Source organism: Patiria miniata, unplaced genomic scaffold (genome assembly GCF_015706575.1).
Source record: "Patiria miniata isolate m_02_andy unplaced genomic scaffold, ASM1570657v1 HiC_scaffold_10, whole genome shotgun sequence".
In the NCBI taxonomy this organism is placed as follows: domain Eukaryota; kingdom Metazoa; phylum Echinodermata; class Asteroidea; order Valvatida; family Asterinidae; genus Patiria; species Patiria miniata.
Genome location: NW_024037048.1, coordinates 14,263,823 through 14,274,811, shown reverse-complemented (window position 1 = coordinate 14,274,811; position 10,989 = coordinate 14,263,823). Strand labels below are relative to the sequence as shown.

At 38.3% G+C, this 10,989-nt stretch overlaps 1 long non-coding RNA gene across 1 annotated transcript; it reads left to right on the top strand.

The window, feature by feature from the left end:
• Positions 1-7,220: 7,220 nt before the first annotated feature.
• On the top strand, positions 7,221-10,129 carry LOC119738672. Its single transcript, XR_005272488.1, has 3 exons — positions 7,221-7,593; positions 8,563-8,710; positions 9,141-10,129. It is a non-coding gene; the product is annotated as an uncharacterized LOC119738672 (long non-coding RNA).
• The last annotated feature ends 860 nt before the right edge of the window (positions 10,130-10,989 follow it).

Genomic DNA, 10,989 nt, shown 5'->3' with positions numbered 1-10,989 from the left:
GGAATTTATAGCTATTTCGAAGAAAATATTGAATGCCTAACAAATTTCAAAACAGAAGTTTAAAAATGTAAAATGTTAAAGTGATAGAAGAAAATACATTCTGAGCACTCAAAAGAGAGATCTGTATATGTAAACCGAAGTGAGCAGTTTGTTTATTGTTGTAATCACTCTGTGGAAATAAAAAGAGCGAATTATTTAATTTCCTTTCTTATCGCCAATGCGATTGACGTTTAGCGAATCGCTAATGCCAGATTAAGATGACTCCTGATTTTACTGCACTTTCGCTGACAATGAATACTTCCTCTATAACAAATACGCCTACTCGGTGAAAACTCCAATAAAAAATAGAATGATTTTTTTAGCACGAAAAATGCTGTCCACACGCCTTTTGTTGTTGTAAATATCCCAAAAAATCGAACGCTCTAACTGCGACCATTTGAAGAGTAAACATTGCGACTTCATGAGTAAGTTGCGAAATTGGATGGGAAAACTGTACTATGATTCACTGACGTTATAAACAGTCACGAATGACAACGTGATCAACGAACAACAAAGAATTAGAACGGTAATTGCGGACACAATTTAGTAAATCATGAGAACATGATTAAGAATATAACATTACATGTGTATACATGCTAACTAATCCGCTTAAACAATAACTAGCAATTGATGCAATCAATACTTATTTTCATTAAGTTATTTTTTTACTTTTGCGAATCTAAGGCCAAAAAAAAAAAAAATCGGTCTCTTGTCAGACCAAAGTTCCGGAATTGACGCGGCCACGCGGCTTTTTTTTTTTTTTGCTTTTTTTTCTTTTTCTTCAAGCTTGGATTGTTCAGACAAGTTGGGTACTATTTTGCTTTTTGACAATTAAACTTAGCGTGTTTCGCCATTAGTTCGAGGCACCCTGGTGAATTTGACGAGGAATCTGATTGTCTGAGAATGAAATCTAAATTGATGGTGTTGCTATACAAAAAATGGCATATCTAGCAACAGTTTGAGTGTCTGTATTATCAACATTGCTTTAGTTTAAAGATCCAGTTCCCGTACTATCTTCGAGTTTCACCTCCACAATTTGATTTCAATTGCTATTTTTCTGAAAATATATAATATATTTACTTTTGAATTAGTAATGGAACGGGAAAAAATCCGACAAAGTTTAGTTACTGAATTATTGCTTCACAAACTTTAAATTATTGGCTGTCAGACAATAATTCGCTTCTCGCAGGGCGGGTTCAATTGTGCGCAAAAAATGAAAATTCCTTTGGCATGCAGACGCCCAAAATCGGATCAAAGTAGTTGTTTTTACCTTAATAAACAAAACACATATACACATCGACAATTCGTAAGAGAAACAAATCTATTTTGAATAGCAAGGGGTATGCATCCCTTACTTTGAATAAAGGAAATTGAATTTGAATGCACATTGGACAAATTCGATCGGAAAACCTATATTAATGATAAATTTCCTTCAAGGACGTTCTCTGTTACAGTTTTGACAACAACGTTTATCGATGCACACAAAAAGATAAAGTCTGCCATTAAATAAACGCTCAATTCTGACAGTTGTGTGAGGATATGTCAAATAGCAGATACTCACCTGAATCAGTGTAACGTTCTTGAATTTTCTCACGAAAGGAATCCTCAGCACTCGAGCAGATTGCTGGCTGAAAATAATATCAACAAAAACGAGTCATTGAAAGTCAGATGGGAGATAACTTGGGGGGTGGTGGGGGAGGCATAGCTGAATTGTATCAGTAAAACGCCGCAAAAAATCTCTGTCGGGTGAAATGTGATTTGGATTGATTATTTATTCCGGTAGGAATTCGTTCATCAACGGCCCTGACTAGACTCACGTACGGGCGGTGGTTTTTTTTTTGAGAAACATCTATACAAAAAAAACAAGTTAAAATTAGTTAAGATCACTTGCAAATGTACAGAAAGTGTACTTCACAATAGAACTGGTTTCAAACAACCTTTAAAATTATTCCGCCTGATTAAGCGTAAAATAAAATAAGTAAAATGAAGGCTTTGCTGTTTTTAAAATAGTGTGCCGGCTGGCACACTCTTTTGCGTGTGTAAGCAACGGCATCCAGTTGTGCATACGTTTACTCTTAAATGAGACGTGTATGTTTGCATGGTAAACATGTAAAAAAGAATATAAGGTTTGCGGTAACACCATGTGAATAATTTTGAGTTGTGTGGTTCTGAGAAGAATCAGTTGTTTACAATCATATTATTCCTTTATTTCTTTGGAATTTCATTTCTAAAGTTGTATTTTAAAGATCGGACTTGGAAGTATCTTTTGTTATAAACTTAGTTTGGATTCAATGTTTAAGACTTTGTGTTTCTTAAATTTGATTGAAGAAGTGTATTTTAATCGATTGTATTTTTTGTTGTTTTATTTAACAGGTTTGAAAGCCATTTTGATTTTAATCTGTAACTTTCTTTGGCACTGTGTTTTTAATTGTTTCAATTCTGGGTTTCGTTTAATAGTTTTACTGTGTGTTGGTCTTGGTTAAGGTTACACTGGTTTGGCTTTTGGTCATTGCTTTAGTATCAATAAAGTTATTTTTCTTATTTTTGTTTATTGAGGAAACCTACATTTTGAGTCACTGTCCCACTTCTTGCATTTCCTCGCGTCTTTACCCTATTCGATCATTAGATTAATTAGGTTTTCTTAAGTGAGTTCCCCCAGCATTTAGTTTTATTTAGTTTAGTCGAGCGGTCCATTTTTCCCGATTACATTTCCGCAAACCTTCGAAACTGCGTTTTCTCTTTTCTCAAAAGTATAGAATGCGCTGAAATTGCAACAGGTTACTAGATATACACCCTATACTTCAGATTTTGATCAATTTTGTTGCTTTTAACAAAAAAAAAACACCAAGGGCAAAAGATCCTATGTTCCTCTTAATTGTTCAACATTGCTCGAATTTGAAGTTGCAGGAGTCACAATTAAGGAGCATACATATTCTGCTTTAATTAATCGATCTCATGTCAAAAAATGTCAAAAAGACTCTCATTGCCGGAAAAAGTGTGAGTACATCGAACCAGGATTTCATGTTTGACAATTAAAATAATAAAGTAACATCGCAGCAGGGAACCTGATGTAAATCACAAGTGCGTAAAGTATTTGGAATAAGTACGAATCACGATCAATTTCAACTGTTCTGAATCACAGCAGGGAACCTGATGTAATGTACCCTTGAAATAAAATGCAGCCAAAATGTGCTCAAAACCAGTCGAACCTGTACAACCGTGTTGTTGACAATAACATATTCCAAAGATTTAGTTCGCTATCCATAGCGACAAGAATCCAAATGAGTTTGCGAAGAAGTAAAGAAAACAGTCATTATTTCGACAATTTCGTTTTGAGAGTCCAAAATGGAAGTAGTAGCGGAAATATTGTCAGACAGGAATTCCTCATTCCGAACAACAAAAACCTGATATGTTTGTGTGATCGTGTACGACCCGATCACGGTTTTGAAATGGTAAGAATTATTTTATCCCTTTCTTTCCTTTTTTTTCTTCCTTCTTTTTTTATTCCAGGCAATAATTCTGTACGATTTTTTTTCTCAACGGTACATGGTATAAACTGGAAACCTTGACCAAACACCAACCCTGATTCCGAAGTGAGTATATAACTCTGACGTCATAATGACGCCATCAGGTATCAAATTACAAACGATTTCAATGCCACAAGCTTATTGACAAAAAGAACAATCATGTTTACACTTTATAATCTGATAGATTATACCTTGATAAACATTTCTGATTTTCGAAAACAAAATCGTCTGACCTTTCCTTCCGGGGTTATCCCGGTTAAATTAAAGATTTATGCAAACAATTAACCTTTAATTAAAAACAAATCTAATTCCTTCGAAACGGATCAAGGAAAAAAGATGAACTTGAACCCTGGTCCAAAATATTAAGGAAAAAGTTGTGACGGCATCATGACGTCATCGGTTATTTCAAACGATTCATCACGGTCAAATTTACTTCGAATTATAATTTTACAAAGAAATGGTGGCGTTCCCACTTTTTGTAATGTTGTGGACATTGCCTCAGGCAAAAGCTTTTGTTCCCAGACATACCATCTGTTTGTCAAGTGTCAACCGAATGTGTCTCAGAAACTCAAAATATTCATCAGAGAGCATTTTGTTTTAGAAGGGATAATTGAGGCGACTAATCATCATGGCCAGGAGGATATTTTCAAAAGGGATAATTAAGGAGACTAGCCATCACGTCTTGGAGGATATTTTTGAAGAGATAATTGAGGAGACAAACACTCATGACAAGGAGGTATTTTTGAGAAGGGATAATTGAGGAGTCTAACCATCTGGCCAGGAGGATATTTTAAGAAGGGATTATCGAGGAGACTAATCATCACGGCTAGGAGGCTATTTTTTTTTAGAAAGGACAATTGAGGAGACTAACCATCATGGCTAGGAGGATATTTGAGAAGGGATAATTGAGGAAACTTATCATAACGGTTAGGAGGATATTTTTAGAAGGGATTATTTAATGAAAACCATCATGGTTCGGAGGATATTTTTAGAAGGGATAATTGAGGAGACTAATCATCACGGCTAGAAGGTTTTTTTTAGAGGGGATTATTAAAATAAAAACCATCATGGCTTGGAGGATGTAGAAGAGATTATTGAACACACAATTTATCCATCACGGCTTGGAAGATATGTTTTAGATGTGATCATTGAGGAGACTAACCATCATGGCCTGGAGGATATTTTTTAGAAGGGCTAAATGAGGAGACTAACCATCATGACTAGGGGGATATTTTTTTAAAGGGATTATTGAGGAGATTAATCATCACGGCTAGGAAGATATTTTTGAAGGGATAATGGGGGCAGACTAACTATCATTGCTTGGAGGATATTTTTTTAGAAGGGATAATTGAGGAGACTTATAATTACGGTTAGGAGGATATTTTTCAGAGGGATTAATGAATGAAAACCATCATGGCTCGGAGGATATTCTTTTGAAGGGATAATTGAGGAGACATCATCACGGCTAGGAAGATATTTTTGAAGGGATAATGGAGGAGACTAACTATCAATGCTTGGAGGATATTTTTTTAGAAGGGATAATTAAGGAGGCTATTCATCACGGTTAGGGGGATATTTTTCAGAGGGATTATTGAATGAAAACCATCATGGCTAGGAGGATAGTTTTTGAAGGTATAATTGAGGAGACTTGTCATCTTGACTTGGAGGATATGTTTCAGAAGAGATTATTGAACACACTATCCATCACGGCTTGCAAGATATTTTTTGAGAAGGGATAATTGAGGATACTAATCATAACGGCTAGGAGGATATTTTTAGAAGGGATAATTGAGGAGACTAACCATCATGGCTAGGAGGATATTTTTAGAAGGGATAACTGAGGAGACAAACCATCATGGCTAGGAAGATATTTTTAGAAGAGATTATTGAACACACAATCCATCACGGCTTGGAAGATTTTTGAGGAGACGAGGAGATTTTTGAGAAGGAATAATTGAGGAGACTTCTCATCATGGCTAGGAGGATATTTTTATTTAGAAGGGCTTATTGAAATAAAAAACATCACGGCTTGGAGAATATTTTTCAGACGAGATTATTGAACAGACAAACCATCAATGCTTGGAAGATAATTTTTAGATGTGATCATTGAGGAGACTAACCATCATTGCTTGGAGGATATTTGTTTTTAACCCTAAAAGGGCCGGGGGGGGCGGAATCCGCCCCCCCCCCCTCAACATTTTCCGTGATAGCCTCTAAAAAAAATTTTTTCGCGACCCGAGCTGTTATGACTTTTTAGCCTCGAGCTTTGCGCATCTTTTGATACCAAAAACATAAAAATCGGACCACGGGTTGCCGCGTAGCGAAAAAATTTCCGGCGCTACGCGCCGTGAAAACTGAATTTGTGCATATACGTCGTGTACACAGAGCAGAATTGCCATTCGTACATATGAATAATTAATTAGCCATAATTCCAAACCCCTTTGACCTATAGTCATGAAATTTCTTGGGTATGTCAAGGAAGAGTTGCTCTATGCATGTATTGAGTTTCAAAATTTTTCGTCTCTCGATGGCCGAGATCTTAGTGGGGGGGGGGGGGGGGGGGGGGGGGGGGCCCCCCCCCCCCCCCCCCCGGCTGAGAGATGGTCAAAATAACCCGGCCCCTTTAGGGTTAAAAGGGATGATTGAGGAGGCTAATCACCACGGCTAGGAGGGTTTTTTTAACGGGATAATTGAGTAGACTTATCATCACGGCTAGGAGGATATTTTAAGAAGGGATTATTGAAATGAAAACCATCATGGCTTGGAGGATATTTTTAGAAGAGATAATTGAAGTGACTAACCATCATCACGGTGTCACATGAAAATCCGACTCCTATGAAAATCGGACCCCTATTTCCCTATTATTGGTTGATCCCTCGCACGTGACAGGTCACTCTCGCGAAACGATCCTAAAAATAGCATAGTATCGTACTCACGCTTGCGCAGTACTACCAATGAGTCCACATTTCATGGAGTCGGATATTCACGCTACACCGGCAGTTTCACGCATAAAAAGTACGCCCTCTGTTGGCGAGATGGAGTTAGTGGTAATACCACGTGACAACCTAGCGCGATGTAAATAAACCTTACGCACAGCGCTAGCGAGTTTCGTTGGTGGATTTAAATACATACACTGTACATGTGCATTTCCAACGGTAAAAGGGAATTGGGAACCAGCTTGAACTGGTACCCGCCATAAAAGCTGCGCTAGTTCCCGACTCCCTATTATCGTTTGAAATGCACATGTGTTTACAAACGTGATCCAGTCTATCATTATCATAATCGATGCGTCGCGCGCGCTCGGTAACGGAATCGCACTCGGGATACGGGGACCATCGAATGTTCGCTGGGCATGTAGAGGAAATCGCGCCGTTCAAACATTAAACACGATCGGAAATTTAACGTGTTCAAGATCGCGAGGGGAGCTCTCCGAAATGAACGGAAAATTTCACTTTTTTTCCGGATCGTAAGTAAACTTCAGTACAACCATCTTAATTATCGATGTCTACTTGTACCTTAGGTGGCATATCTAGTAATTTGGAGGCCGTTTTGAAGGTGAAATCTGATGTTTTTTGTTGGAAATGTTGGTTTTTGGGACAGTGACAGGATGATGTTGCATGTCCAGGTCGCGGTATTACTAGCTTGGACCCACTATCGCCAGACCATGTCCAAATGTTAAAAAAGGCGATAAGTTGGGTCCAAGCTACTCGGACTAGTACGATTTAGCGTTTTCGTGCCGTCATTTCCACTTCGAGAAAACATCATTTATAAAGTAAAATGCAGTTTTGTGACGCATAGCCTACTTGGTCAATCTATCAATAAATGAGTTATCTAGGTTCGCGTTGATATGGACGAAAGGTTTGGGTCGACATGCTTTCGTGAGATTTTAGCCAATATTGAGGGTGAATAAAACAGGAATTCGTCAAGTCGCAACATACGAAGTGTACATGTGTCATGGCGTGACGAGTGGGGACCTTCGTGGCCATGTTTTGGCATGATTTCGGAGATTCAGACGGAAATCTCAAAGGTAAGCCTATAGATTATGTATTTACTCTGCTCAGAAGATGTAGTTTTTGTAGTTTTTCCTTGTTTTTAGCCTGCGACACAAGGATTTTGTGTACGTACGCCGCGCCATGACAGGAAGTTATTACAGTAATGTCGTACATGAAACAGTCGTAGTGTAGGCGCCTTGAGCTATCCCATAGCACGCACTTTTGGACGACGCAACGACTCGTGTATGTAGAAGACTTTCATCTAAGAAATATTTCTGCCCAGTGTGCCTTGCTAGTTGCTATTACCCAGAAAATCGTATTCGTAATAAATAATCACAATGCATTCCTTAATCCTAACAGTAACAGTCCTGAATCCTCCAATTTCATTATGATTTTTAAATTTCATGTAAATTTTAGTCAGCGTGGTCAGGATTTGCTGGCAATGGCATGCATCATGCAGGAACATGAATGATGATGGAGGAATGGAGGTCATTCTTTGCAGGCAGGAGCCTGACATTGTTCTTGAAAACTTCTCAAGGAAACTGTGTACTGTACATGTATGTTCTAAATGCGTAAACAAAGGATTTGACATGTAGGCCCTACATGTAGGTTACATTGCCAGGGCCGTCAATACATTAGGCTATTTCTTTTTTGCCCTCACTCAGTCATATAATTGTACTTTTTTTTTTGTAGAGTATTTTTTCCATTAATTTCAAATTTGACCTGGGACTAAAATGACTTGAGACTTACCCCCTTAGTTGACATTGGACCGACTTTTATACATTTGTACCTGGGACCAAGTTGACCTGGAAGTGGAACTGAGTTGGCCATGCTGTCTCAGACGGTCAGACCCGTCTGTTAGGGACCGAGTCGGTAACAGTGGTTGTTGGGTACGGAGTTTACTCGAAACCCATGTAATGCATGCTCTTGTTCTTGTTGTGTACAAACACAAGCGTCACGTAACTGTACATGAACTTGAATGTGTACTTTAATTTGCCATCTAGACCTATTGGTTGTCTCTCGGACGCTGTGGAGGAGGTTTGCCTGAGACAGTTCTTCTTATGCGGAGTGTACGGCATTCCACCATGACACGCAGATGACGTACCCTGCCCTGACGAAGGATACCTTCAGAAAATTTGACAATTTTCATCGGTGAGCATCTTGATATTATTTTACTTAGAAATTGATCATGGCATGTATGTACATCCATGTACATACATCATGTACAAGTACATGTTTACATGTACATTGTACATGTATGTCTGTGCCTATAGAAAAAGATAACATATGAAACTTCCTTATCTTCTATAGTTTTTAACACTCATATTCAATGCAAGAAAAATCCCAGCAAAGGCACAGACAACAATCTTGAAAATAACCTGGCAATAATTTTCAACAGAGACTTTTGAGACGCTTCCTTTTACCTGTCCTTTTAATTTTTTTTACGTCACATTTAACCTAATGTGCACATTTTCAAATTGACGTCAACACCAGAAAAGGACTGGTGTATTTGCTGCCACCATGCATCTCAAAGTATCCCTTTGACTTTGTTCCATTTGTTATATTCTTGTTGTGCTTTCAGGTTTTGAAGAGTTTCCTCCTATTTCTGGATTGAAGATGGCAACGACATGCATGGCCGGGTATAATGGACAAGCTTTGGATTCCTCCGCATCTGATCTGTACTACCCACCCATTGCGATTGAACTCCGTATCAGTTCCTGACCATGCCATGACATGGCCATGTTCATTCAAACAGCCCAACCCCCACTCTGAACCTTTCTAAATAGTCCATGGTGTGGAGTACATGTACAAATACTTTTAGTGTGATCTGAATTGGGAGTGGTAGGTGTAGTCTGTTCGCTGCCTCCCTGTCCCATATGCTTGAATAACATAGTTGACGTAAACATTTCATAATGAATATCTTACTGCCGGGGGCGGGGGGGGGTTTGAGAGAATTGAGATAGTTTGGGAATTTAGGAGATAACTGGAGGTAATCTTTGATCAGGACAGTTTCTGTTTTGTCCTTATTGCCATTTCAGATGGTATATATCTTGTCAATGTCACCACAAACTGACACTTGCGCACACTTGAGTATTTACAGATTCGGGATATTTTGGGTTTCACAAACTGACATCCCCCACAGTGCAACACTTTTAGAGCGCACCCATGCATTTTCGGTTTCACGAACTGACACTGATCTTAATTTTACCAATTAAATCGCTTTTTAATGCAAAATTTGTACATGTATAATCGCACAAGTACACGGATATTGCCGCATCATGCTTGGGTGTCAGTTCGTGAAAACAAAAATGTACGGGGTGCGCTCTAAAAGTGCCGCACTGTGGCGGATATCAGTTCGTAAAACCCAAAATATCCCGGTTCTGTAAACACGCGCGCGTACAGCGCACACACGGGTGCGAGAGTGTCGTTCGTAGTGACGATGACAATCTGTACCTGATTTCATGAAACTTATTGTAACCTACGATGCATCGTTGTATCCCTAGGATGACGCATCCTGTGATTCATTTTACAAAATATGCTGTAAGTGCGACACGTCGTAGTGTATTCAAAGTACAAAAGGTGACTACATGTAGATGTTCATGTATTTTCATGTTATGTATTTATTCAAAGAACAGTAGTCGTCGAAAAGTCAACAAAGAGTCGTCGATTGTACTTGTGAAAACTTTTCTAAAATATTTAACAAAATTGACGATGTATGATGCATTCACACTGGAAAAGAACTTCACAGTGGACTGTGTTTGCATCAAATTGTGAAGCGATGTAGTGCTTTGTAAATCTGGGGGGGGGGGGCAGGTCATCCAGGTACGTGTACACGTACGTATGTGAAATTTTAATGAAGCGAAAATTTGAAACCTGAAATTGCCATCACCACCACTTATGACATAGTGCAGTTGAACTGCAAGCTCCTTTCTCCAACAAAATATTAATAATAAATAAATATAAAAAAACCTTTACTGTCTTCAGGTGTGAGGGTATGCTTAAATCCATTTGCCCTTTCATAAAGTTGAATTTTTGAATCACTTTCTTGAATCAACTGCAACTACCCTACTTAATTTTTCAGACTTTTCATAGTTTTATAACTTGCCAAACCTGATTTCACTAGTTGAGTTCATGCCTGCATTACATGTGCACTTTATTTACTTGTAAAATATGGCTGTTGTGAAGTTTCACTTCTGTAAATGAAACTTTTTTTTAAAAATGATATGGATTGGTTGTGAAATAAAGAATGCGTTTATTGCCAAACAAAAACCTATTTGTTATTGTTTTGTTTAAGCTATAGATCCAATTAATTGTCAGCAGCTTCCCCCAGAAAATTAAGAGGAAAGAGTGTCTAGCTATACTGATGGCAAATTCATGCTTGGTTTTGGATTGTGCTGCTTTAATATGCTGTACAACACTCACTCACTGTA